Raw genomic sequence first — 25,079 nt, 5'->3', positions numbered from 1 at the left:
CTGCTTAGAACTCTGGGGAATAAAATGGTTGGTCATTTCTATATGCTATAATAGAATATATTTATAAAATATAGTCTTTGTGTTTTTCCCTACTTTAAAAAATTATAATCTAATGATTAAAAAAATTTTTTTTGGCATATATATGTCCAAGAATCATATTACGTTATTTTAATATAACTGTATTACAAAGTTTACAGTCCTACCATTTAGAAAATATTTTTTTTCTTTTGCTTATGTGTTTATTTGTTTCTAAACTCTGTAAGTTTGCTTACTTGTACAATATCTCAAGATTTGATAGAGTTTTGTTGTATTAATGATATGATAGAACATGGCCAAGTTTTAGACTAGGGCAGAGGTTACTATTATACAGGACAGACTGGAAGGAGTCCACAGTTAGAAATAGTACTGCATGTTGCAGCCATTCTCGTTTAAACTGCAGGTGTTGAGGAAAGGTCTCTGGTAAGCCATATTAGGAGTAGGATGGCCAGGGAGCCATCCATGCAACCTTTTGTTATGTGAATTTGAGGTAAAGAAGCACATGGAATCTTAAAGAAAGAGAGAGAGAGAGAGAGAGAGAGAGTGTGTGTGTGTGTGTGTGTGTGTGTGTAAATGAATAAAATAAGTACCTACATGTACACACGTATGAGTGACTGCCAGAGAATTCTGTTTGTGGATACTGGACCTGATTTCTGTCCTCGGGATTGGGACTGGTAACCAAAAATAGGTGTCCCAGTCCTAGGAAGAGAAAAGGCAGGGACCAGACTGGGAACCTCTAAAAGTGGCAAAACAGAAGCCTAGTTATAATAACTGAGGTATCAACAGGGCTAAAATGGCAGAAAGGGTAAGAATAGAGCAGAGGGTGTATCAGAACAAGCTAGGATCCCTTGTCATCTAATCTGGGGTGTAAGGGTTAGGTGGATTAGTGTTAATAACGACTTGATCTGGGGGCGCCTGGGTGGCTCAGTTGGTTAAATCTCAGACTTTGGCCCAGGTCATGATCTCGCAGTCTGGGAGTTCGAACCCTGCGTTGGGTTCTTTGTTGACAGGTTAGAGCCTGGAACCTGCTTCAGATTCTGTGTCTCTCTCTCTGCCCCTCATGCTCATGCTCTATTTCTCAAAAATAAAAAAAAGTAACGACTTGATCTGTAATTGAAGATTGGGGCTGAAACTGCTGTCATGAGTCTGTGTTGGTGACCTAGGATTTAAGTAACAGGAGAAGCAGGCTGGGCTTGACTTTTTTTTTTTTTTTTAATGTTTTATTTATTTTGAGAGAGAGAGAGAGAATGTGAGAGCAAGCCAAGGAGGGGCAGAGAGAGAGAATCCCAGGCAGGCTCTTCACTGTCAGCTCAGAGTCTGATGCGGGGCTCAATCTCACCAACTGTGACATCATGACCTAAGCCAAATCAAGAGTCAGCTGCTTAACTGACTCAGCCACCCAGGTGCCCTTTGACATTTGTATGCTAAATATCTTTTTATTTTAAGTTTATTTATTTTGAGAGAGAGACAGACAGCATCAGTAGGGGAGGGGCAGAGAGAGGGAGGGAGAGAGAATCCCAGGCAGGCTCCTCACTGTCAGCACAGAGACGGATGAGGGGCTGGAGCTCATGAAATCGTGAAATCATGACCTGAGCCGAAACCTAGAGTCGGACGCTTAACTGACTGAGCCACCCAGGTGCCCTATACTAAATATCTTTTAAGGAAAAAATTCATTTCCATTGTTAATCAGTAATCATTTACTTTGCTTTATTGGCACTGGTAAGGCATCACGAGTTGCAGAGAACTGCTGATGCCTCATTGTAAAGTCTTAACAGGGAACTGCTGTTGAAGTGAACAAACTGAAGCTTTGGAGTAAATACGCTTTGTTGCAAAATAAGAGGATATGAAAAAGCATGGTAGGCATGAGGGTTCTAATGTCATGATTCTGGAGGCAAAGTACAATATGTTAGGAGTTGAGTTTTTTGAGCAGGGTAAGAGGAAGTAAAAAAAATATGATAATTTGACATTAAAATGAGAACCTTCCATACTCTTTTTACTTCCTAGAAGTCATAATAGCATTTTGGGGGTTGCAGTTAGCTGATAGTCATTAGCTTAAAGGGAACAAGAGCCATTTTTGGAATCTGTACTGGACATTGAATGACAAATTGAACAAGTGGGGCTTGATCAGAAAAAACTAGAGACCTCTAGAGATCTCATTAGCAATTAAAAACATTTTTTTTTTAATGTTTATTTTTGAGAGAGAGAGCATGAACAGGAGAGGAGCAGAGAGAGAGGGAAACAGGCTCCAGGCTCGAGGCTGTCAGCACAGAGCCCAATGTGGGGCTCAAACCCACAAACTGTGAGATGATGACCTGAGCAAAAGTCAGACACTCGACTGAGCCACCCAGGCACCCCTCATTAGCAATTTTTATACCTTCTCTCTAGAGTCCCTGCCTTGCCTTTTCAGTTTTTATATTCCAATAAGAAAGGATTAAATTACCCTGTTCAGACCAGGTATCTGTCTCCAGGGACAGACCTGTCTCCAGAGACAGGGAGCATTATGAGGCATAGTTATAACCCCAGGAGTCTATGCTTGTGTGCTGGGGGCCACCCCTAAGAAGGGGAAATCAAAAGTGGGGCAGCCCTCCTAGGAAATATGTAGAATATCTCAGCCTTTAGTAGTTTAATCTCTTTCCCCTTCTTTTCTTTCCCCTTCTTTTCTTTCCCCTCCTTTTCCTCCCCACTTATGTAAATGCAGAAGATAACCCTGCTGTCCCATCTGTTGATGCATTTTTAGTGGGAGAAAATCTCCATGCAAGCTGAGGTACCACATCCAGAGGCAGGGCCATAGGGATACTGAGTCTAGGTGATAGCCTGCTGCCACTGGTTTCATTGTGATTCTTGATATTTTACAACTTAAATTTAATTACTGCTAAATTGTCATTTGCATGATTGGAGGAAAAGAAAGGGAAATAAAAAGAAAATGTGTTTAAAGGGAAAGATGGGGTACTTACTATACACCAGTGACTAGTAAGGATATAAATGATGGCTTCAATCTTTAGCTTTTCGTCAGTGCATACACCCTAATCTGTTTTACTTCAGATTTTGTACCTTCTGCTAGTATCTTGGCTTATCAGGGTTCTGTTCCTAACAAGCTGACCTAGTCCTTTCTTCTTCTTGTTTTGTTTTTATTTTTATTTTTCATATCTTTTTTATTTTGAGATAGAGGTGGGGGGGTGGAGGGGCAGAGAGACTGAGGGATAAAGAGAATCCCAAGCAGGTTCTGCACTGTTAGCACAGAGCCCAATTCAGGACTTGAACTCACAAACTGTGAGATCATGACTCAAGCCAAAGCCAGATGCTTAACTAACTGAACCACCAGGTGCCTCCTAATCCTTCATTCTTGAAAGGGTCTGAGCCTCTGGTAATTCCAACAGTATAGAATTGTGATAGTCTTTCAATAACCTTAACGTGTACACAGTATTGTAAGAATGTATTCCAGATCTCCCTGAGTTTTTCTCATGGTTTTCCAAGCCCCAAAGTCATAGTAGCAATCTCTTCTCCTCTTGCTAGTCAGGGACAGTCACCCCCAGCCAATTCTGTAGCCTCTGTTTTTGCTTTTCTTGTTTTTCTACTGTCGCGAGGAAATCAAACTGAACATGATAAGCTCAGCTTTCAATAGAGTGAAGCAGTTATTTTGTTTCCTGGTATAAATATTTCCTCATTGGGTACTAAAACTTCTAGATCAGCAGATTTCAGAGTTCTTGAGATAAAAGGCAAAACTTTGAGAGCAGAAATCACTCTACGAAAATCATTGTTTCCCTCAGCCATTGTATTCTGGAGATAGGAAACAGCAGTTACTGGTTGGTGGTTCAGAGCCTTGTAGGCCGCAGCATCCCAGATTCAGAAGTTTTTAGCTGGAGCAACAACTGGTACACGAAGCTTCAAGAAGCCTTTTCTTCCTACTAGGGACACAGCTGTGTCTGAAGAAGAGTCTATTTGATATGAGGCCCTGAGCATCCACTCACTGCCATTTGAAGTGAATGCTTAGATCAAAGGCCATGTGATTTATAGGGGACATTCGGTTAATCTTGTGTAGTGGTGCTGGCAAAGCAACTTCAGAATTGGTGTCTCTTATAGAAAGAATCAGCCATCACCATTTTTTTAAAGTTTTTATTTAGGGGCGCCTGGGTGGCTCAGTCAGTTAAGCATCCAACTTTGGCTCAGGTCATAATCTCGCAGTTCGTGAGTTCAAGCCGCATGTCAGACTCTGTGCTGATGGCTCAGAGCCTGGAGCCTGCTTCAGATTCTGTGTCCCGCCCCCTTCCCTCCACCCCCCCCCCCCCCCCCCCCCGCTTGTGCTCTGTCTCTTTCAACAATGAATAAATATTTTTAAAAATTTTAAGTTTTTATTTAAATTCCAGTTAACATACAATGTAGTATTAATTTCAGGTGTAGAATTTAGTGATTGAACACCACATCCAACGAGTGTCCTCCTTAATCTCCATCACCTATTTAACCCATCCCCCACCCACTGCCATCACCATTTCTATAATCCAAGGGGCTTGCAGTATTTTGCCTGCTAAGAAGTAGTGCCTATGGGGAACTCAGGCAAATGGATCCTGGACAGTAGTAGCAGCTGAGGTCCATCTTAGTGTAATTGATCTCTTGCATAACTGCTTTTCCTACCACCTGGTTGTGGTTGTTTTCATGAACTCACTAGGCAAGCACTAGGCTGGCTGCAGGAGGATTTATGACTTGATCTCTGATTTGAGCCATCTCTCCAGTGATTATTAAGAGCCTTTACATTTTGATTTGTTTGATTTGGTAGTAGCAGGATTCTGGTGAGGAATTTTTTAGGGTATGGCACCATTGTAAGAGGTTCATTCAAATAGCCCTTCCTTTTTTTTTCCCCCTCCCAAATAGCCATTCCTTAAATCTTTCCTTGGTTTTTCCTCTGATCTTTTCCTTCAAGGCCATTCATCATGGCACAGAGAAGGGAAGGATTGTAGGCTGTCTAGCCACTCCAAGAAGTGTCTACTACAGAAGTAATAATGTGGTCTGCAAGTTCCCAAAATTTAATAATATTTTCTAAAAGTTTTCGAAATGTTTTTGTCTTAATTAGATTCAGATCTTTTCCCATTTAGATTTCATGCTGTACAGTTTCTCAGCCATAAAGACCTTATTTTAAAATTTGTTTTTATTTTGGTTTATAGAATGCTAAAACACAATATATCCTTTGTGAAGGCATGTGTGTATGTATATATGTATGTATATGTGCATACACACACACACACACATCTGAGCATAGGAAGTGTTTATAAAATGCATACCAGAATTTTATGATTGATTATCTTTGGGGCATGGGTTAGGAGAAAAGAAGATTAAGTGTTGTGGAGAGCAACTTTTATTGTTTTACTTCAAAAAATGTGTACTACTTGACATTTCATATTCTGTTGAGGATGCACCTTTATTAATATGAAAATGTTGGCATAAAATTTTTGTTTCTTATAGTTAACGTTAGAGAGTTTTAGGATGATTTAAGGACTAATAAGCAGTACTTATATATAAAGCTATCTGTGCTGTCAACAAAAGTGTTGTGGTTTTTAATTTTTTTTTTTAGCCTGTTTGGGAGTTAGATGCTTCTTGAAAGTCACTGCATAAATTAGTTTTTCATGTATTTACACTAAAGTTGAATTTGCTTTTCTCATCAACATAAAGTTTTAATTTAAAACTATAATTAACAGGGGCACCTGGGTGGCTCAGTTGGTTGAGCAACTGACTCTTGATTTTGGCTCGGGTCATGATCTCATAGTTTCGGAGATTGAGCTCTGTGCTGGCAGTGCAGAGTCTGCTTCGGATTCTCTCTCTCCCCTCTCTCTGTACCTCCCCTTGCTCGCTCGCTCTCTGTCTCTCTCAAAATAAACTTTAAAAATACAAAATAAAACTGTAATTAACAAAAAGTATAATATATCTTACTCTGAAATGTCTATAATTCAGAGGTCAAGTTGCAATAAAGAATTGCAGGAAGGAGGCTTTCAACATGTTATTCTCTCTTCTAATTTTAGGTTTTGTGTCAGGTATCTGATAGGGACCCAATGCTATGAAGAGCTCTAAACTAGAAGTAAAAGGACGTACTTTCCAGTTTTTAGTATGTGCGGGCCGGATTGTATCATCGTTAGACTATTCAGTAGTTGACAATGATTTTGTCACCTCCCAAAAAGCAGTCAGTTATATCTTTTTTTTTAAAAAATAAACATTCCTTCAAGTATATTTAGAGAAAAATGAACAAATTTTAAGTGAATTTTCTGTATATGAACTTTTAAATGTACTATTTTTAAAAATGAAAGGCTAGCCACAAGCCAGGAAAAATATTTGCAAAGCATATAGCTGGCAGAGGATTTGAACCAAAATATCTTAAGAACTCTCACTGTTTGATAATAAGACAAAGAACCCTGTCAAAAAATAGACAAAGGGTTTGCACCAGAGATATATGAATTGCCAATACATCCCACATAGAAAGATACTCAGCATCACTAGTCATCAAGGAAATGCAGATTTAAACCATAGGGTGATACTATTACACACACACTAGCATGGCTAGGAATAAAGTCTGATAATGTTAGAATTGGTGAAGATTTGGAGCAACTAGGAGTTTCCTTTCATACATTGCTGGTGAAATGGTATAGCCACTTTAGCAAACAATTGAGGAGTTTCTTATAAAGTTAAACATATTCTCTATGAACTCTTAAGTTACATTCCTAGGTATACATGCAAGAGAAATGAAAGCTTATGTCCACAAAAAGCTAATGTTCATAGTATTATTCAAAATGGTTCTAATTTGCTTTTAATGAATAGTTAACAATATTGAACAACCTTTCATGTGTTTCTTTGCTATGTCTATATCTGTCTTTTTAAGAAGTATTGACATCTTTAACTCTTAAAAAATTTTTTTTTAATGTTTATTTACTTTTGAGGGAGAGAGACAGAGCGTGAGTAGGAGAAGGGCAGAGAGAGAGAGAGGGAGACACAATCTGAAACAGGCTCCCCGCTCTGAACTGTCAGCACAGAGCCCAATGCTGGACTCAACTCACAAACCTCAAGATCATGACCTGAGCCAAAGTCTGATGCTTAACCAACTGAGCCAACCCAGGTGCCCCTCTTTAGCTCTTTTTAAAATTAGGTTGCTTATTTTATTATTGAGCCATAAGAGTTTTTAATATATTTTGGATCTAATTGTCTTTTTTTGTGGTGCATATTTTATGAATACTTTCTCCAAGTTTGTGGATTTATTTCTTTTCTAAAAAACAAACAAACAGTTTATTTACTTATTTTAAGTAAACTGTACCCCCATTGGGGAGCTCAGACTCCACTGACTGACCCAGCCAGTCACCCTGAATTTGCTTCTCTTTTCTTTTTTTATGTTTATTTATATTTGAGAGAGAGAGACAGAGCACAAGCCAGGGAGGGCAGAGAGAGAGGGAGGCACAGAATCTGAAGCAGGTTTCAGACTCTGCTGTTAGCACAGAGCCCGACACAGGGCTCGAACTCAAACACTGTGAGTGAGATCATGACCTGAGTAGAAGTCAGATGCTTAACCGACTGAGCCACCCAGGCACCCCTATTTCATTTTTAAAACCATGTGTTTTGAAGAGAGAAGTTTTGACAACAGAGAGAAACACTGACAACAGCGTTTCCTTTTGTGGTTTGTGCTGAGAAATTCAGGGAATTCTGTTCAGAGAATTCTGTGCCTAACCGAAAGTCAACATTATTTAGCACTGTTTTCTTCTAGAAGTTTTATAGTTTACATTTTGCATTTTGATCTATGCTTCATTTTGAGTTAAATTTTGGATATGTTCTGATGTATGGGCTGGTTGAGATTCTTTTGTTTTGGTTTTGGTTTTTGTATATGGATACAGGTGCCCTAGCACCATTTGGTGAAAAGTTGTCTTTTTCTCCATTGAATTGCTTGACATCTTTGTCAAAAATCAGTAGACAACACGTGTGCATCTATTTTTGGAATTTCTGTTCTTTTCCGTTAATGTAGGTGTCTGTCCTGTCATCAGTACTACATTGTCTTGATTACTGTAGCTTTAGAGTAAGTCTTGAAATCAAGTAATATGAGTACTCCGACTTTCTTGTTTGTTTTGAAATTGTTCTGGCTTCTAGTTTCCTTGCTTATCTGTGTAAAGCTTAGAATAATCCTGTCAGTTAAAAAAAAAAAAAAAGTACTAGAATTCAGATGCAGATTGTGTTAAATCCATAGATAAATTTGAAGAGAAGTGATAACTATGTTGAGTCTCCAGATCTGTGAACATGTTATATCTCTCTTTACTCTGGTCATCTTTGATTTATCTCATCAGTGTTTTGTAGTGTTCAGAGTACAGATCTTAACACACAGTGTGTTAGATTTATCCCCAAGTATTTCATGTTTTTTGGTTGCTGTTACAAATGACAGTATGTATATATGTAATTTTTACTTGTTGATATGTGGAAATATGATCTTTATATATTGAATTTTGTATACTACAACCTTGCTAAATTCCCTTAGTAAATCTAGTAGGGTTTTTGTAGATTCTTTGGGGTTTTCTATATAGTCATGTTGCCTGGGAAAAAGTTTTATTTCTTCCTTTGTAATGTATGCTTTTTATTTCTTTTCTATACCTGGTAGCACTGGCTAGGACTTCCAATATAATGTTAAAGACAGAAAGCATTCATAATTTCACCTTTAAATAGGTATTTGCTGTGTTTGTTTTAAGGATGACAGTTATCAGGTTAGGTTGCATTCTGTTACTAGGTTAGTAAGAGTTTTTAAAATCATGAATGGATGATTTTGTCAAATGCTTATTTTGTACTGAGATTATCATATGTTTTTTCTTCTTTATTCAGTTGATATAATGAATTATATTAATTTTTCAACTGTTGAGCCAGCCTTGTATTTCCAGGATAAACTCAACTTGGTCATGATGTGATAATTCTATTATATATTGCTAATATTTTGTTCAAATTTTTTGCATCTGTCTTCACAAAGGATATCAGATTTCTAGTCTCTTTCTCTTTTTTTAATGTCTTTGTTTGGTTTTGGCATTAAGAAATTATTGGTCTCATACCATGTTTTGGGAAGAGCTTCCTCCAGTCTGGTTTGAGCTGGTTAGAGTAAACACACATATATAGTTTGATATCTTTTGATTTAAGAAACGGGTGAGGGGTTTTATATATATATAGATATATATAGATATAGATACAGATATATCTATATCTATATCTATATCTATAGATAGATATAGATATAGATATAGATATAGATATAGATATAGATATAGATATATGCATGCTCAACTTTGCAAAGGTAGGGGTGGTTGGAGGCCATGGGACCAAAGATTTATGGGAGAGAATGACCCTCCTCAAGGTATATCTTAAAAAAAAAATGTTTATTTATTTTTGAAAAAGAGAATCCCAAGCACTCCTTGTGCTGTCAGAGCAGAGCCTGACACCAGGCTCGATGCCACGAATCATGAGACCATGATCTGAGCCAAAATCAAGAGTCAGATACTCAACCAACTGAACCATCCAGGCACCCCCAAAGTGTATCTTTTTATATATTGACTTTTCAAAACAAAGCATGTTATCTTCCATATTCAAAATAAGATAGGGATGGGAAAAATCTTAAACTATTAAAATAAATGAACCTGTCTGTATTTTAATCTAGTGCTATACCTATATTGTAAGGGAAGAATGAGTCTAAATGATTCATTAACACAGTATTTGACTATTTACCCTCAACTTGGGTGGAGGAAGAGGGAGGGATTGCAAACAAATCTTGAACTCTTTCTACTAGAGTTTATTTTTGTAGTGACATAGGCAAAGCAGCTCTGGGTCATTTTTAGGTGTATCATGCATTGGCTAAATATTTAGGTTATTGGAGCCAGGGCCTGAGGATGGAGGGACGTGCAAATATGGAAAGGGGAAAGGCAGAAATTAATCCTGTGGAGATGGATTGAAATTAAAGGTATTAATGTGAAGTCATTATTTTTGCAACTAGTATGTATATGTGTGCACAAATGTGTATCTACGTGTGGCATGTATGTACACATATATTTGTATGCGTGTGTGTGTATATATACACACACATATATATGTATATATACACATTTATGTATATATATGTATATACACATATATCTGTATACATACGTGTATATATACACATATATGTACATATATACACATACATACATATATATATATATGTATATATATATATATATGCATTTGTATATTTCCTGGTAACTCCAGCAAAAAGGCTGAGAAGAAAAGAACAATGAGAACACTTAATTCCCAAATCTTGGTCTGTACCACTGTTCCCAGCACAGAGGAACCAGAGATCTTCAGAGAATTGGCTGATTGCAGGTCTGGGCAGGGTACATACCAGGTGACCTGTATCCTTTTCTTTTTTTATGTACTAGAAAATAAATTTTTTTTTTTTTAAATGGGAGCATTTCATAAGAAGCCTGTTGGGTTTCCTACTGGTTCATTCAGTCTGTATTAATTTAATCATAAATAAGTATAATAATTAATTATGAACCAGTAGAAATAGGAATCATTATTCATAGTAAATAAACTGATAAATGAATAAGTAGAGAAGGGAGGTCTCTTGCTTACAGTAGAATTCTAAGTTCTAGAGCTGGAAAATCGTCAATTTGCAGCCATTATAGTAAAGATAAGACAGGGCAAGAAATAACAAAATCGAGGGGGCATGATGATGAGGTGAAGGTTATTTCCATGGTATTAAAGTGTCTTCCAACAAATGACTTATTATTTGCAAGGTACAAAATTGGGTTTATACATTGGTGACAACAATGTGGGGCAAATGACTACCATGTGATTTCAGATATGACATCCTGAGGGGACATACCATCATCTGTGTGGTAATCTGGCCCAAACTGCATAACCTGAATCTCATCATGAGGAAACATTAGACAGACTCAACTGAGGAGCATTCTACTTAGAGGAGGGAGGGGCACCTGGGTGGCTCAGTTAAGTGTCCAACTCTGGATTTTGGCTCAGGTCATGATCTCATGATTTATGGGATCAAGCCATCCTTCCTCGGGCTCTGCACTGACAGCATGGAGCCTGCTTGGGATTCTCTCTCTCCTCCTCTCTCTGCCCCACCCCTGTGTGTACACGCACATGCACATGCTCTCTTTCTCAAAAATCAAAACATTTTAAAAAGTGGGGGATGGAGCTGTGTTCTTCCAAAAATTGAATGTCATAAAAGACAGGGCAATGTTCTGTATTAAAGAAGGCTTAAGAGAGATAATCACTAACTGCACCACCTGACCCTATACTGGATGGGGGGAAAATACTATAAAAGGATAGTATTGAAGGACCCATTGAAAAAATTGGGGATGTGGATACTAGAGAAAATAAAAACATTGTAACACTGTTCAAATTACTGAAGATTACTCTGGTTATAAAAGAGAATATCTCTATTCTTAGGAAATGCATAGTGAGTCAATGGAGCAAAGGGCTGTGATGTTATATAATTTATCTTCGGTTTGTTTAGAGGAAAAATAGTGTGAGTGTGTGTGTCCGTGTGAATGGAAAGGAAGTGCAAGAGAATCCATGAGCACAGATGATAAAACAAAGAGGGTAACATTAACAATTGGTGACTTTAGGCATAGTGGTGGTTTTTAATTCTTATATTTGCAGCTTTTATGTAAGTCTGAAATTATTTCCAAACCACATATTTAAAACACTTAAAAATATCTGCCCTTTATTTTTAGAGTTTCTTTATTTATAAAGAGTATGGTTCTTTGTCTGGAACCAGTTTGGAATGAACATTTTTGTAATATTTTCCTGTGTGTTGGTGTTGTGCCTCTGCCAGCCAACCATTGTTGAATATGACAGCAGTTAGTGGAAAATAAGTGTCACTGTGTGGACAGCTAGAATTTAAGACCTGATTTGGGGAGGGGAACTATTTACTACAGCGATTACTTTAATTTTCTAGAAGTATTGGCTACAATGCCTATTGAAGTCTTTCAAGTTGTTATCACTTAACTGTTGAAATACTAGAATGATTATTTTACATCAAAAATCTATTGCCCCTGATTAGATATTCTTGTTTTGTAAACTCAGGAAGATTTTAATTTTTAGCCTAAGAGTGTAATTACTTATTTGTTCGTTAAAAAAATGTTTATTGAATGCCTACTGTGTGCCATAACCCTTTCTAGGCATTGAAGGTATAGCACCAAACAAAACAAAGCTCTTGCCCTTGTGGGTTTTATGTTTTTGTGGGAGGATATAGACAAACAGGAAAGAAGTGAAATAAATTTATGTTAATAACATTGGAGAAAAATAGGTAGATTAGGGATGCTGGGAGTAAAATTGTTACAGTTTTAAAAAGAGTGGACAGGAAAGATTTAGTTCAGGAGACAAATATTTGCGCAAAGATCTGAAGATAGTGTAGGAGTGAGGCATGTAGAGATAATCATCTCCTGGAAAAGCATTTGGGCAGAGAGAATAGCAAGTGTAAAGGCTCTGAGGCAGGAGTATGTCTAGCGTGAATACGGAATTGCAAGGAGGTCAGTAGGAAATGAGGTCAGAGGTAATAGGGGCCGAATTATGTAGGTTCTTTTTATGCTATTTTAAAGATTGTGGCATTTACTCTGGGATGAGAAGCCATTAGGAGATTTTGGGCACAGATGTTACATTGTATGAGTTATGTAAGATTATCAGGATCACTCTGACTGCTTTGATGAGAAAGGACTGAAGTAGGGCAAGGGTAGATGTTGGGAGGCCAGTTACTAAACTATGGGAAAAATCCAAGTGACAGATGATACTTATTCTGGTTAAAGTCTTTAGATGATGGGAGGTGGTCAGAATCTGGATGCATTTTGTAGACAGAGTCAGTACAGTTTGCTATTGGATGGAGAAAGGGTAAATACTTGAACTTTAGTGATTAGTGAGAAGAGGAGAAGGAAGCCAAGGAGGTGAGGAGAGACCAGTGAGATAGGATGAAACCAGGAGAAACTTTGTTCTAGAAGCCAGGTAGAGAAGATATCAGGGTTTGATGAGTCACACCAGTTGGCTGTAGATAGGTCAAGAAAGATGAGAACTTGGATTCAATAATAATATGTAGGTGACCTTCAAGTTCAATGGCATATTGGGGAGCAAAAGTCTCATTAGAATGTGTTCAATTTGAATTGAAGAATCTTGGAAACAGAGTATGGTCATCTCTTTTGTGACCTTTTGCAAAAAAGGAATCAGAGAAACTAGCCAGAAACTAGAGAGGTGATGGTAGGTTCAAAGGTTCCTTGTTATTGTTTGTTTTCTAATGATTGGAAACACACACACACACACACACACACACACACACACACACACACACAAATGGTTTGCTTCATAATATGGAGGAAATTAGGAAATTGATGATGGAGAGGAGAGAATTGGGCCTTACTAGAGCAATGTTCTTGAAAGGTAGGGGCATGATATCTATTTTCAAAGTGGAGGAGTTAGACTTTTTGACCCAAAAAGTTCAAGCATAGTAGAAGAGTAAATCTGTAGATTTTGGTGAGTGGGTAAGTGTGGTTCTAGAAGTTCTCTTCTGATTGCTTATATATATATAGGAATCAAGGACAACATGTAGAGTAACTCAGATCTTAGATGGCTTTTGATTTTTTTTTCTTGAATGATGCAGATTAGGTGATCTGCCAGGAGTCCTGAGAAGCAACAGGAGGGCTGTAGCCATGCTTGTTAAATTTTTTTTTTTTTTTGAGACATTTAGGTTTTTGTTACTCTTCAGTCTAATTGGTTTGTATAACACTTAGGAAGAGATTATAAAAAATTTTTTTTCTTAATTTTTTTAAATGTTTATTTATTTTTGACAGAGAGAGAGAGAGAGAGAGAGAGAGAGAGAGACAGAGCATGAGTGGGGGAGGGGCAGAGAGAGAGGGAGACACAGAATCTGAAGCAGGCTCCAGGCTCTGAGCTGTCAGCACAGAGCCCGACGCGGGGCTCGAACTCACAGACAACGAGATCATGACCTGAGCCGAAGTCAGACACTCAACCAACTGAACCACCCAGGCTCCCCTAAAAATTTTTTTTAATGTTTTTATTTTTCAGAGAGACAGAGCATGAGCAGGGGAGGGGCAGAGAGAGGGAGACACAGAATCTGAAACAGGCTCCAGGCTCTGAGCTGTCAGCACAGAGCCCGACGCGGGGCTCGAACTCACAGACTGCGAGATCATGACCTGAGCCGAAGTCAGACGCTTAACCGACTGAGCCACCCAGGCGCTCCGGGCAGGGATTCTTAAAACACTTTTGGGGCTCTGGAAAAATTTTTTTCCCATTGATCTTTGAGCCAAAAAGTATGAATATAAGGTCCTTAGAATTTTCATTAAATTGTAGGCTCTTAAAGACATATTTAAGCCAAGGAGGTAAAGCTAATTGTCTAGTCAAGTCTGGAATCTCTGTGGTCTTCTGAATTATATAATTTAATTTGGAAATTCAGTTTTCATACCTGTGTGCATATTCATGTATTCAAACTCAACCTGTTGACAATATAGCTGACTTATTCTAAATTAGAGGCAACCAGAGCATGAAATAAAAATGTGTAAAATGTCAAAGTCAAAATAAGAACTCTGCCTAAAGTGTGATTTATTTATTTTACTTGAGAGAGGAAGACCCAGGGGAGTGCGTGCGTACCCAGGCAGTGGAGGGGAAGAGGGAGAGAGAGAGAGGGAGAGGAGGGGAGAGAAAGAAAAAGAAAGAAAAGAAAAAAGAAAAGAAAAGAAAGAGAAAATATTAAGCAGGTTCTATGTTCAGCACAAGCCCATTGCAGCACTTGATCCCACCACCAGGGGGTCATGACTTGAGCTGAAATCAAAAATTGGGCGCCACCCAGGTGCCCCTAAAGTGTGATTTAAATTGTGATTTGGGTAAACCTGATATTTGAAATTATATTGCATTTTGCAGTTAGAATGCATTGAAATCATGTCAAAGCATTTACCCTTGGTGAATTTATATTAAAATATTAAAGTGGGTAAAGCCAAATAATCATCAAAGATGCTAAAATTTCTAGGAAATAATAAGTAAAGGCAGACAGCCGAGGAAGAATTGGCAAAATGTCTGAATAGGCATTTCATAAAAGAGGAAACGTGAATTAGCCAATAAATCTGAAGAAATGCTCAGTATCTTTCATCAACAGGAAAATGCAAAGTTAGGCCACAATTCTATGCCATTTTATACCCCAAAATTAACTTAGCATTACTAAGTATTGGATGTGGTTCAGTATGAACTACCTGTTGCTGTTGGGATTATAAATTCCTAAACACACTTTGGGGAAAGTAAAAATTGGCATCTTCATGAAAAATTGAACATAGACGTATTCATCAACTACTAGGCAGAAACTTAAGAGAAACTTTGGCACACGGGCCATAGGAGATGCCTATGAGAACTTTTGTAACAGAAATGCTCATAATAGGAAAAAAATCTTGGGAGAATAATAAGATACTATTGTAAAGAAAATGGATAATTCACTTATGATATATTTATACAATGCAGAATTATTCTACAGTAAAAGGAATGAGCTACAACTGATGCAGCAACTGGATGAATCTTTAAAACGTAATACTGAATGAAAAAGTCAAACCGAGAAGACCGGAGCTATTTAATACCATTTTCACAGAATTCAACAGCAAACGAAATGAAACCCTATGTTGTTGGGGGATATATACATATGTTTTAAATCTTTTAAAAAATCAAGTAACGATAAAATATAGCCTAGCAGTTGCAGCAGACAGAAGGGATGGGAGAGGTGGGGGCATGGATCTGGGGGGAGCCAGTCAGGAAAACATTACCATTAACTTCTATTTAGGTTCTCCAGTGGGGGGAGGAGCAGGTACCTGGGTGTTCCCTCTATTATTGTCCTTTGAATTTAAAACATGTTACAAGGGGCGCCTGGGTGGCTCAGTCGGTTAAGTGTCTGACTTCGGCTCAGGTCACAGTCTCATGGTCCGGTCCGTGAGTTCGAGGTCGCGTTGGGCTCTGGACTGATGGCTCAGAGCCTGGAGCCTGCTTCCGATTCTGTGTCTCCCTCTCTCTCTGCCCTCCCCCGTTCATGCTCTGTCTCTCTCTGTCTCAAAAATAAATGTTAAAAAAAAAATTAAAAAATAAATAAAACATGTTACAAATAACTCTTGTAGTAACAATAAGTTAGAAAGTAGGGGAAGCATATTCTGAAGTCACAGTTTAGAAGACACGTCATCACTTCTGCTTATTCCCTTACTGCCACTTGAATTCCTAATGTCACTCAGTTTTATACCAGAGGTATCTTCTTTTATTAGTCTTTTATCTGATTAAGCCTGTGTCTGCCATTTGTCAAGCCACTCAGGAACTACTTGTTGGATGAATAACTGAATGAATGACTTGGGAAAATAATTCAGGATTTTTCTTAGAAACTACTTAAGAGGGAGATTTTGAAAAATACTTTTCCTTCCACTACTAGCTGGGTGAGATGGACAGCAAAACTAGCTTATTATTGCAGAGACTTTTGAATGATAATGGACTGTATATTTGAAGGCAGTATTTCTTTTTTTTTTAAGTAAAACTCTTTTAATTTTTTATTTATTTATTTATTTATTTAGTTTTTTATTTATTTATTTATTTATTTTTTTTATTTATTTTTGGGACAGAGAGAGACAGAGCATGAACGGGGGAGGGTCAGAGAGAGAGGGAGACACAGAATCAGAAACAGGCTCCAGGCTCTGAGCCATCAGCCCAGAGCCTGACACGGGGCTCGAACTCACGGACCGCGAGATCGTGACCTGGCTGAAGTCGGACGCTTAACCGACTGCGCCACCCAGGCGCCCCAACTCTTTTAATTTTTTAAAAGTAATCTCTGAGATCAGGAGTCACACACTCTACCTACCGAGTCAACAAGGTGTTCTTTGAAGGCAGTATTTCTGGTTATGTTTTAACTATTGTAATATGATCAGAGAGATTAACAAATACATGACAAAAACAAATAGTTGATCAGAACAGCAGACAGAAAGCCCATGGGAATTAGTCCAAGCTCCTCAGTTTTGAATAAAGGCACTTTGAGACTAAAGAAATAATTGATTAAGATCATAGAATTTGTTGAGAACAGAGTTAGGAAAGACCAGAACCTAGATCTCATGATTCATATACTAGAATTTTCATATTGAAATACTGAATGGTAAATAAAATATTTTTTTCAGACTTTTTGTTTTGTTTTTTAAAGTAATCTCTGTACCCAGTGTGGAGCTTGAACATATAACTCAGAGATGAAGAGTCTCATGCTCTGTCGACTGAGCCAGCCAGGCACCCCAAATAAAACAAACCTTTGAATGTCCTGTAGAAGGCATGCTTAACAACTTAAGCGTGGGTTATAACCATTAAGTAGGAAGCAGTGTTTTCTGATTTTAAGTTAGGGCAAACTACAGTTAGCTTCAGATACTTGACAAATATACCTAGAGAACTAACAAGAACTTTTTGCTTTTTTGGCTCATAAAAGCAAAAAAAGAGTGTGATCTGTGATGTACAAATGAACACTGGACTGGAAATGGGGAAGAATTAGGTTCTGAACCTGGCCCTGCCACTAAGTAACTGTGTTGTCATTGATTCTTTGCATAATTTTTCCTGGTCTTAGTAGATGGTTTAGAGAGACCAGATTTAAATGACTATATTTTTTGTGGACAGATTTTATCTGTCTTAAATAAGTCATTGTCATGTGTTCCATTATTAAATCATTGGCCACAAATAAGGAGACAAAGAGGGAATCAGTTGAAAATGAATGACTCATTATGCCAATACATATTCTGAAAATAAACTTTTTTTTTTTTTTTTTTTTTTTTTTACATCACAGGTATAATACTTCTCCACATCTGCTTCAGGAAGAAAGTGCCTGCCATTCCTATTGTTTCTACGCAGGTTCATGCCAGCCCAGAACGGAGAATCAGGTCAGTTTTAGGATTGTTTTGTCTGTCGAATAAGGAGCCAAGAGCAAGAATCATGATAGTCTTTCTTGCATCATTGTATTGTAGCAAGACCACTGAACTCTGCCCCAGAAGAGCTGGGTTTCAAGCCTTCTTTCCCATTGATGGCTGGGTAAGCTTAGGCAAACCTTTCCTGAATGGCTTGTAGTTTTCTGTACCCCTCCCCCCCACCAAAAAGGATATATTAGAATAAATTATCTTCAGTTTCAATTATAGCTTTAAAGCATTGTTACTTTTATTGTAGGTACCTACATAGAATAAAATCGTATTGTTAAAACATCATTTTCATTCTTTTTTTCCCCTGGAAAAATCTAGTTGTAAGCACAAGCTTTGGAACTCTAACCTATTGTATTGTAGTTCCTTGGAGTGACTAGTTTATTTTTTATTTTTTATTTTTTTAAATTTTTTTTTTTTTTTTCAACGTTTATTTATTTTTGGGACAGAGAGAGACAGAGCATGAACGGGGGAGGGACAGAGAGAGAGGGAGACACAGAATCGGAAACAGGCTCCAGGCTCTGAGCCATCAGCCCAGAGCCTGACGCGGGGCTTGAACTCACGGACCGTGAGATCGTGACCTGGCTGAAGTCGGACGCTTAACCGACTGCGCCACCCAGGCGCCCCGGAGTGACTAGTTTAAATGATGAGCTACGTTGTAAGGGACTCGAGAGTATTCTTGCTATCTGGTTGCCTTAGTTTTAGTATTTTACTTTGCTTTATTGTTACTGAAACATTTTTTACATGAGGTTATTAGTCCTTCAATAATGTTCTTCAGCTTTAGAGAGGATACCTTTTTGACCATGTTAGTTCTCTATTGATTGTACGTGACACAATTCAAATATCTTAAACAGAAAGGGGAAGTTATCAGGCTTTTGGATATATCCCAGGGGATACCAAAAGCTCTGGGGACATGGAAATGCAGCTAGGCTGTACAAGAAGAACCCAGAAACCAAAGACAGTCAGGTTTCCCTCACACTGTCAGTGTGGCGCTTCTCCTGTGCGTCTGTGTCACTATCTTTGGAGTACTGGCTTTCTTCATGTTTCCATTCCTTGTCATGGGAAGCATGGTTTTCACCACTTCCCTACACTCTGTATTTTAAACTTCAAACTCCCAAAGAAAGGCTGACGAACGCTTAAGTACCCTATCCCAGATTTCCCAGAACAGACTCTGATTCTTTAGTCAGGTGTCCCTAAGCAAGTTGTGCTTTGGGGCAGGGTCATTTTAAAACTTGGCAATGGCTATCTTCCCATCTTTGTTTCAAAGCCTGTTGTCCAAAAAGGATCTGATTTATTCCTACTACAATACACGTGGCTAATAATAGAGGCTTACCCTTTCTAGGAGTATTTGTATTTCAGTTGGGATCAAACATTAAGCTGTATTTCCAAAACTGTGTAGAAGTGAAAATGTGAGTTCTAGTAGATAAAAATGATTAATATAGATGAAAGAAAAACATTAGGGATTGAAAGGCAGTATTTTAGGGTTTGGAGATGGAAGAAAATGAGTAACCCATGTTTGTATACTTAGAGGAGGGCAGATAGATAATCACATATTTTTTTTAGCTTATTTTGAGAAAGAGTATGAGCCAGTGCACAGCTCAAGCAGGGGAGGGGCCGAGAGAGAGAGGGAGAGAGAAAAATCCCAAGCAGGCTCCACACTGTCAGTGCAGAGCCCAATTCGGAGCTCGAACTGACAAACTCTTGAGATCCTGACCTGAGCCGAAATCAAGAGTCAGATGCTTAACCAACTGAGCTACCCAGGTGCCCTGCACATATATATTTCTAAGGTTGCAGTGGTACAAAATTTAATACAGCAAGTAAAAGAAAAGCTTTTCTATTTAACTTTCTGAAAACAAGATTTGAAGGTAAGGGAAAGGACCGTTAGGTTTAGTCTCAGCTCAACTATTAACTATGATTTTGCCTAAATCACTTATTCTTTGTGCACCTCAGTTTACTGAATCTGGGCCACTTACCAGCTGCATGACCTTAACTTCAAGACATCAGTTTTCTTCATCTTAAAAATGGAATTGGTGATAGTGATACCTCACAGGTTTCTTGTGAGGAATTACTATATGTTAAGTGTACAGAAAAGCTCCTGGCACATCAGCAGTATCACTTTTTGAAATGAGTGGATTAAATTACAGGATTGTTGGAGTCCCAGGTAACTTAAACAAAAATAAAAAGAAATCTGTGGTCTAAGATATTTCTGATACGACCAACATCTTTTTTTCAGAATTAAGACTTAGAAGCCTTGGCTGTCTACTTGAGCCCTGTGTTAAGGCTAGTTTTGGTACTGCCAACAAAAGTTATTTTGAATTAAGTGTAGGTATTAGTTCTCAATGGCTACATGTATTAATTTGTTAGGGCTGCTGTAGCAAATTACTACAAACTGGATAACTTAAGCAACAGAAATTTATCTTTTAATGTTTATTTATTTTGAGAGAGAGAGAGAGAGAGCATGCAAGTTGGGGAAGGCCAGAGAAAAAGGGAGAGAGAGAATCCCAAAAATCCCAAGAGCCGATGCAGGGCTCGAACTTAGAAAACCGTGAGATCGTGACCTGAGCTGAAGTCAAGAGTCGGACGCTTAACTGTCTGAGTCACCCAGGAGCCCCAATTTATTTATTTTTAAAAGTTTATATGTTTATTTTGAGAGAGAGAGAGAGAGAGAGAAATTAGGGGAAGGGCAGAGAGAGGGAGAGAGAGAGAATCCCAAGCAGGCTCCCTGCTGTCGGCAAACCATAATAAGATCATGACCTGAGCCAAAATCAAGAGTCAGACGCTTAACTGACCGAGCCACCCAGGTGCCCCGAGACATATATTGAGAGAGTTTAAAAAGTTCAAGGAATTGAACTCCATACAGTATGAAAAGTGCGGATATATTTAACGTGAAGATTAAAATACAAATTTTTAATTTTTTATAATTAGGAAAAAATGCAAGTTGAAAATTAAAATAGCATTACAAATTAGACTATTGGGATTTTAAATTTTAATTCAGTTTTTCTTTATTTCAAGAAATGATACCCTAAGTTTGGGACTTAGAAATCATTTTTTGTATGAATTTTTTTTAAGTTTATTTATTTTGGGGGAGAGTGTGCACATGCAGTGTGCTCTGCACCAACAGCACAGATGTGGGGTTCCACCTCACTAACCGTGAGATCATGACCTGAGCCGAAATCAAGAGTTGGATGCTTAACCACCTGCGCGATCCAGGTGCCCCAGAAATATAAATCATTTTTATCACACTTTATATCCCCTTTTGTGATACTTTTTTTTCCGCCTTAGAGTTTTGGTTTATTGTCTAGAGCTAGAGGTTTCTATGACTTCCATCTCTGAGTTGTTTTTGACCGCAAGTATCCCTTATTTGGCTCTTGTTTTGAGGACAGTTTATGTATTGATCTTTATTGATAGTGTGATTAAAAATATTGCATAATGGGTGCCTGGGTGGCTCAGTCGGTTAAGCCTCTGACTTCAGCTCAGGTCACGATCTCACAGTTCATGAGTTCGAGCCCCACGTCAGGCTCAGTGCTGACGGCTCAGAGCCTGGAGCCTGCTTTGGATTCTGTGTCTCCCTCTCTCTCTGCCCCTCTCCCGCTCGTGCTCTGTCTCTCTCAAAAATAAACAAACATTAAAAAATTAAAAAAATATATATTGTATAAAGATTTAAAAGCAGATATTAGTGAGAACTGCAGTGTAGTACATGTTTTGGTTAATGCACCAAACTCAGTCATATTTCCAGGTTTCAGTCATGGTGTCGTTGCTTACAGCTCTTTGTCCTAGTACATATTTCTTAATTTCTCTTCTTATTTCCTATCTGTAAACTGAGTGTACTAATAGTATTTAATAGAAGTATCATAAGGGTTAAACAAGGTAATGCTTACAAAGTCCTTAACGCTGTACCTGGGACATTGTAAGTAAAAGCTAAATTTATGTTAGCTCCCATTCATTGTTGCAAACAATGGCCTTAAATCATTTTTATCTCTGAGTTTTTTAAGATTAGAATATCAACAAAACAGTGTTCTGCCGACGAAAATGCAAAAACCTTCGTGTTTAGTTGATTACACAGTTCATTAGCATATTGGCTTTATTTTTGAAAGGCAGAATAGAGTTTGCCTAAAAGGATATGAGTTTAGAGCCATTGCTTAAATTATTGACTAAGGAAGGCAGGAAGGGATTGGAGAAATAAGTGTGCTGTTTTTGCTGTAGGTCTCAAGAGCTTTTTTGTAGTCCCCAAACACATACGTATGTGGTATAATGTATCTGTAACACAAGGATGTCAACTTTTCATTTTCGTTTTCTTCTTAAACTTTTACCACTAGCCACTCCTCCCCCCTCCCCCCTGTTTTTGTTCTGTTTTGACCTGGGGGAAAGGAGTGGGAGAAGGGATGTCCATTCCCTTTACAGTTTTATACAGGACTTGTCATTGCTGGTCTTCTTACCTGTGGTAGGATTGCCCCTTGCTCCTGTTTTATGAAGATCTCTGCTAATAAGGCACCATTAGGTGTATTGATGTGGTTGTGAGTTGACTGTGGCCGCTTAGGAACATCCTAAGAAAGCTAAACTCCAGGGTGCTTGGGTGGCAAAGTTGGGTAAGCATCCAACTTCCACTCAGGTCATGATCTCACGTTTCTGTTCGTGAGTTCAAGCCCGGCATCAGGCTCTGTTGCTGTCAGTGCAGATGGTGCTTTGGATTCTCTGTCTCCCCCTCTCTCTGCCCCTCCCCGACCCTGCAAGCTAAATTCCTTCTCCCTGTAGAAGAAGGATCTATGCCTAAATTGAGGGAAATGTGGAATTAAGAGGAAGTCTCCTGTTCACGTACATTGTGGTCCTAATTTGGTGTCAGCTTTACATTGTCTGAGCACATTTTTGTGTGTGTTTTATTTAAATGAAAATGAAGAAGGCCACTGCTCTCCTTAGGAGTTTGTAATTTGGAAGTGTTATACAACAAATGATATAGAAAGAAGAGAGGAAACGGGAGAAGATCTGAAGTGTAATCTCTCAAGCTGGTTTATTATTTTCTTTGTGTGTGGTGGAGGAGGAACCTCAAAAAGCCTAGCCTAGAATTATTTTTGGAAAGTAAAGATCCAGTATGTTTTGATGGAATCAAGGATAGTTACGACTATGTCTATATGCTGAAGTAGAAAGTGAGTTAAAGAATGGTTCCAAAACATATAGAGAAGGAAGGACACATTCTTTTTTTTTTCTTCAATTTTTAAAGTATCTTGATTTTTAAAATAAACATTCAGATACTTAGTTCTTTTTTACCGCTCCAAAGAGCTGAAATAATTTATAATGGTCTGTGCTCTCTCCCTTCCATTTTTCCTCCTTCCCTTCTTAGTATCTGTCCCCATAATTTTTGACCTTTCAGTTTGGATCTTTTATATTTGGTCTTACTGCATGTTTTGTAGGAAGCAAATCACATTGTCATGTGTTCATGACGCAAGAGTTGTTTTCCTCCTTATGGTATCTCTAGCTCTTTCTTAACTATGTAATTGCCTCGTCCAAAAAAAAAAAAAAAGATGTTTCAAAAAGCCCCATAGGGATGAATTTTTGAAGTTATCTCAGAACCAGTCATGGTTCAAAACGCAAACTTTTTGGGATCAGAGGCTAAGATTTGGTTTATTTTTTAAAATCTTTTAATGTCAAAAAAAATCTTTTCAAATATTTTTACCTTCTTCCAACATCAGTAGATTAGCCTGATGCTTTGCTGTATCTAAGTGGGTATTCAGGAATAAGGGCTTCCTTTTAGGGTCAGAGGTTGTTGAAGGAAAGCTTTTACAAAATCTTAGGAAAAGGCAAGCTGTCCCCCATTAAAGAACAGTTCTTAGTTTACTGGTGCAGAGGCCATGTGATAGAATTAAGTTTTTTATGTGGGCTTAAATTTATCTCCCCTGTTTATTTTTAAAATACATATTATATATCTATAATATATCTATATATTATTTATTTATTCATTTTGAGAAAGAGTGTGCACAAACACAAGCGGGGGAAGGACAGAGGGAGAGGGAGAGAGAATCTCAAGCCGTCTCCAAACCTAGCATTGAGCCCATCGGGCTTAGCGCTGAGCCCAGGGGCTCGGTCTCACGACTGTAAGATTATGACCTGAGCTGAAATCAAGAGTCAGATGCTTAACTGATTGAACCACCCAGGCACCCTGTCTCCCCTGGTTTTTTGATCAGTTTTATGTTTTTCATTTCCTATGCCTGCTAAAGAATTCTTGTTCAAGGAATTCACTTTTATAATATCATAGGTAGGGACACCTGGGTGGCTCAGTCGGTTAAAGCGGCTGACTTTGGCTCAGGTCATGATCTCACCGTCCGTGAGTTCGAGCCCCGTGTCAGGCTCTGTGCTGTCAGTTCAGAGCCTGGAGCTTGCTTCGGGTTCTGTGTCTCCCTTGCTCTCTGCCCCTCCCCCACTCACACTCTGTCTCTATCAAAAAAATGAATAAACGTTAAAAAAATATATATGTAATATCATAGGTAAATGAAATCCACCCCTTCCCTTGAATAATAGTTAATGATAATAGATAATAATATTAATAGCAGTGTACATTTACTGTTTCCTAGGTTTTTCATGTATTACATCATTTATTCTTCACCACAATCTTGTGAGATTAATTCTATTATTTTACTAATTTTTATGCTGTTAGAAACAGGCACTAGAAGTACTTGCCCACAGTCACAGGATGAGGTAATGGCAGAGCCATGATTCAAACCTAGGAATCTGTCTCCAGGGTCAGGCATTCACCTGCTCTGCTGTCCTGCTTCTCTTATACATGAGGAATGACATCACTTATTTCTTTTCTGTAAAAGAATGTGAATCATTCTTCTTATATCTGAATTTATGTTTGAAGACAGTAGCCTGTGAATATTCATTATATTAAACGTGAGTTTCAGGTATTTAATTATACTGTTAAGAAAGTAAGAAAACGTATACTAATAAAAAATGTTTGGAGCAGAATGATTTATTCTGTCTTCTCAGGTGACCCTGTGTAAGGTTAGTATTCTATTTTCAGGAAGAATCTATTGATTTGTGAGTAATTGAATCCCAGGCTTTGCTATATCCCCATTATATTTTTGATATTTAGTTTGCTAT

General features: G+C 38.1%; 1 protein-coding gene across 9 annotated transcripts in view; it reads left to right on the top strand.

Moving 5' to 3' along the window:
* Nucleotides 1-25,079, top strand: part of WDFY3 (WD repeat and FYVE domain containing 3) — a 278,494-nt gene that overhangs the window by 14,891 nt on the left and 238,524 nt on the right. For 8 of the 9 annotated variants that reach the window (XM_078445957.2, XM_078445959.2, XM_078445953.2 and 5 more), the window contains exon 2: nt 17,864-17,957. The gene's annotated coding sequence lies outside the window, so the exon portion shown is untranslated. Of the gene's footprint in view, nt 1-6,876; nt 7,130-17,863; nt 17,958-25,079 lie in introns of those variants that run through there. The other variant, XM_078445954.2, reaches the window with a different exon arrangement.

Source organism: Panthera onca, chromosome B1 (assembly GCF_046562875.1).
Source record: "Panthera onca isolate mPanOnc1 chromosome B1, mPanOnc1 haplotype 2, whole genome shotgun sequence".
Lineage (NCBI taxonomy): Eukaryota > Metazoa > Chordata > Mammalia > Carnivora > Felidae > Panthera > Panthera onca.
This window is presented reverse-complemented; position numbering and strand designations above follow the sequence as displayed.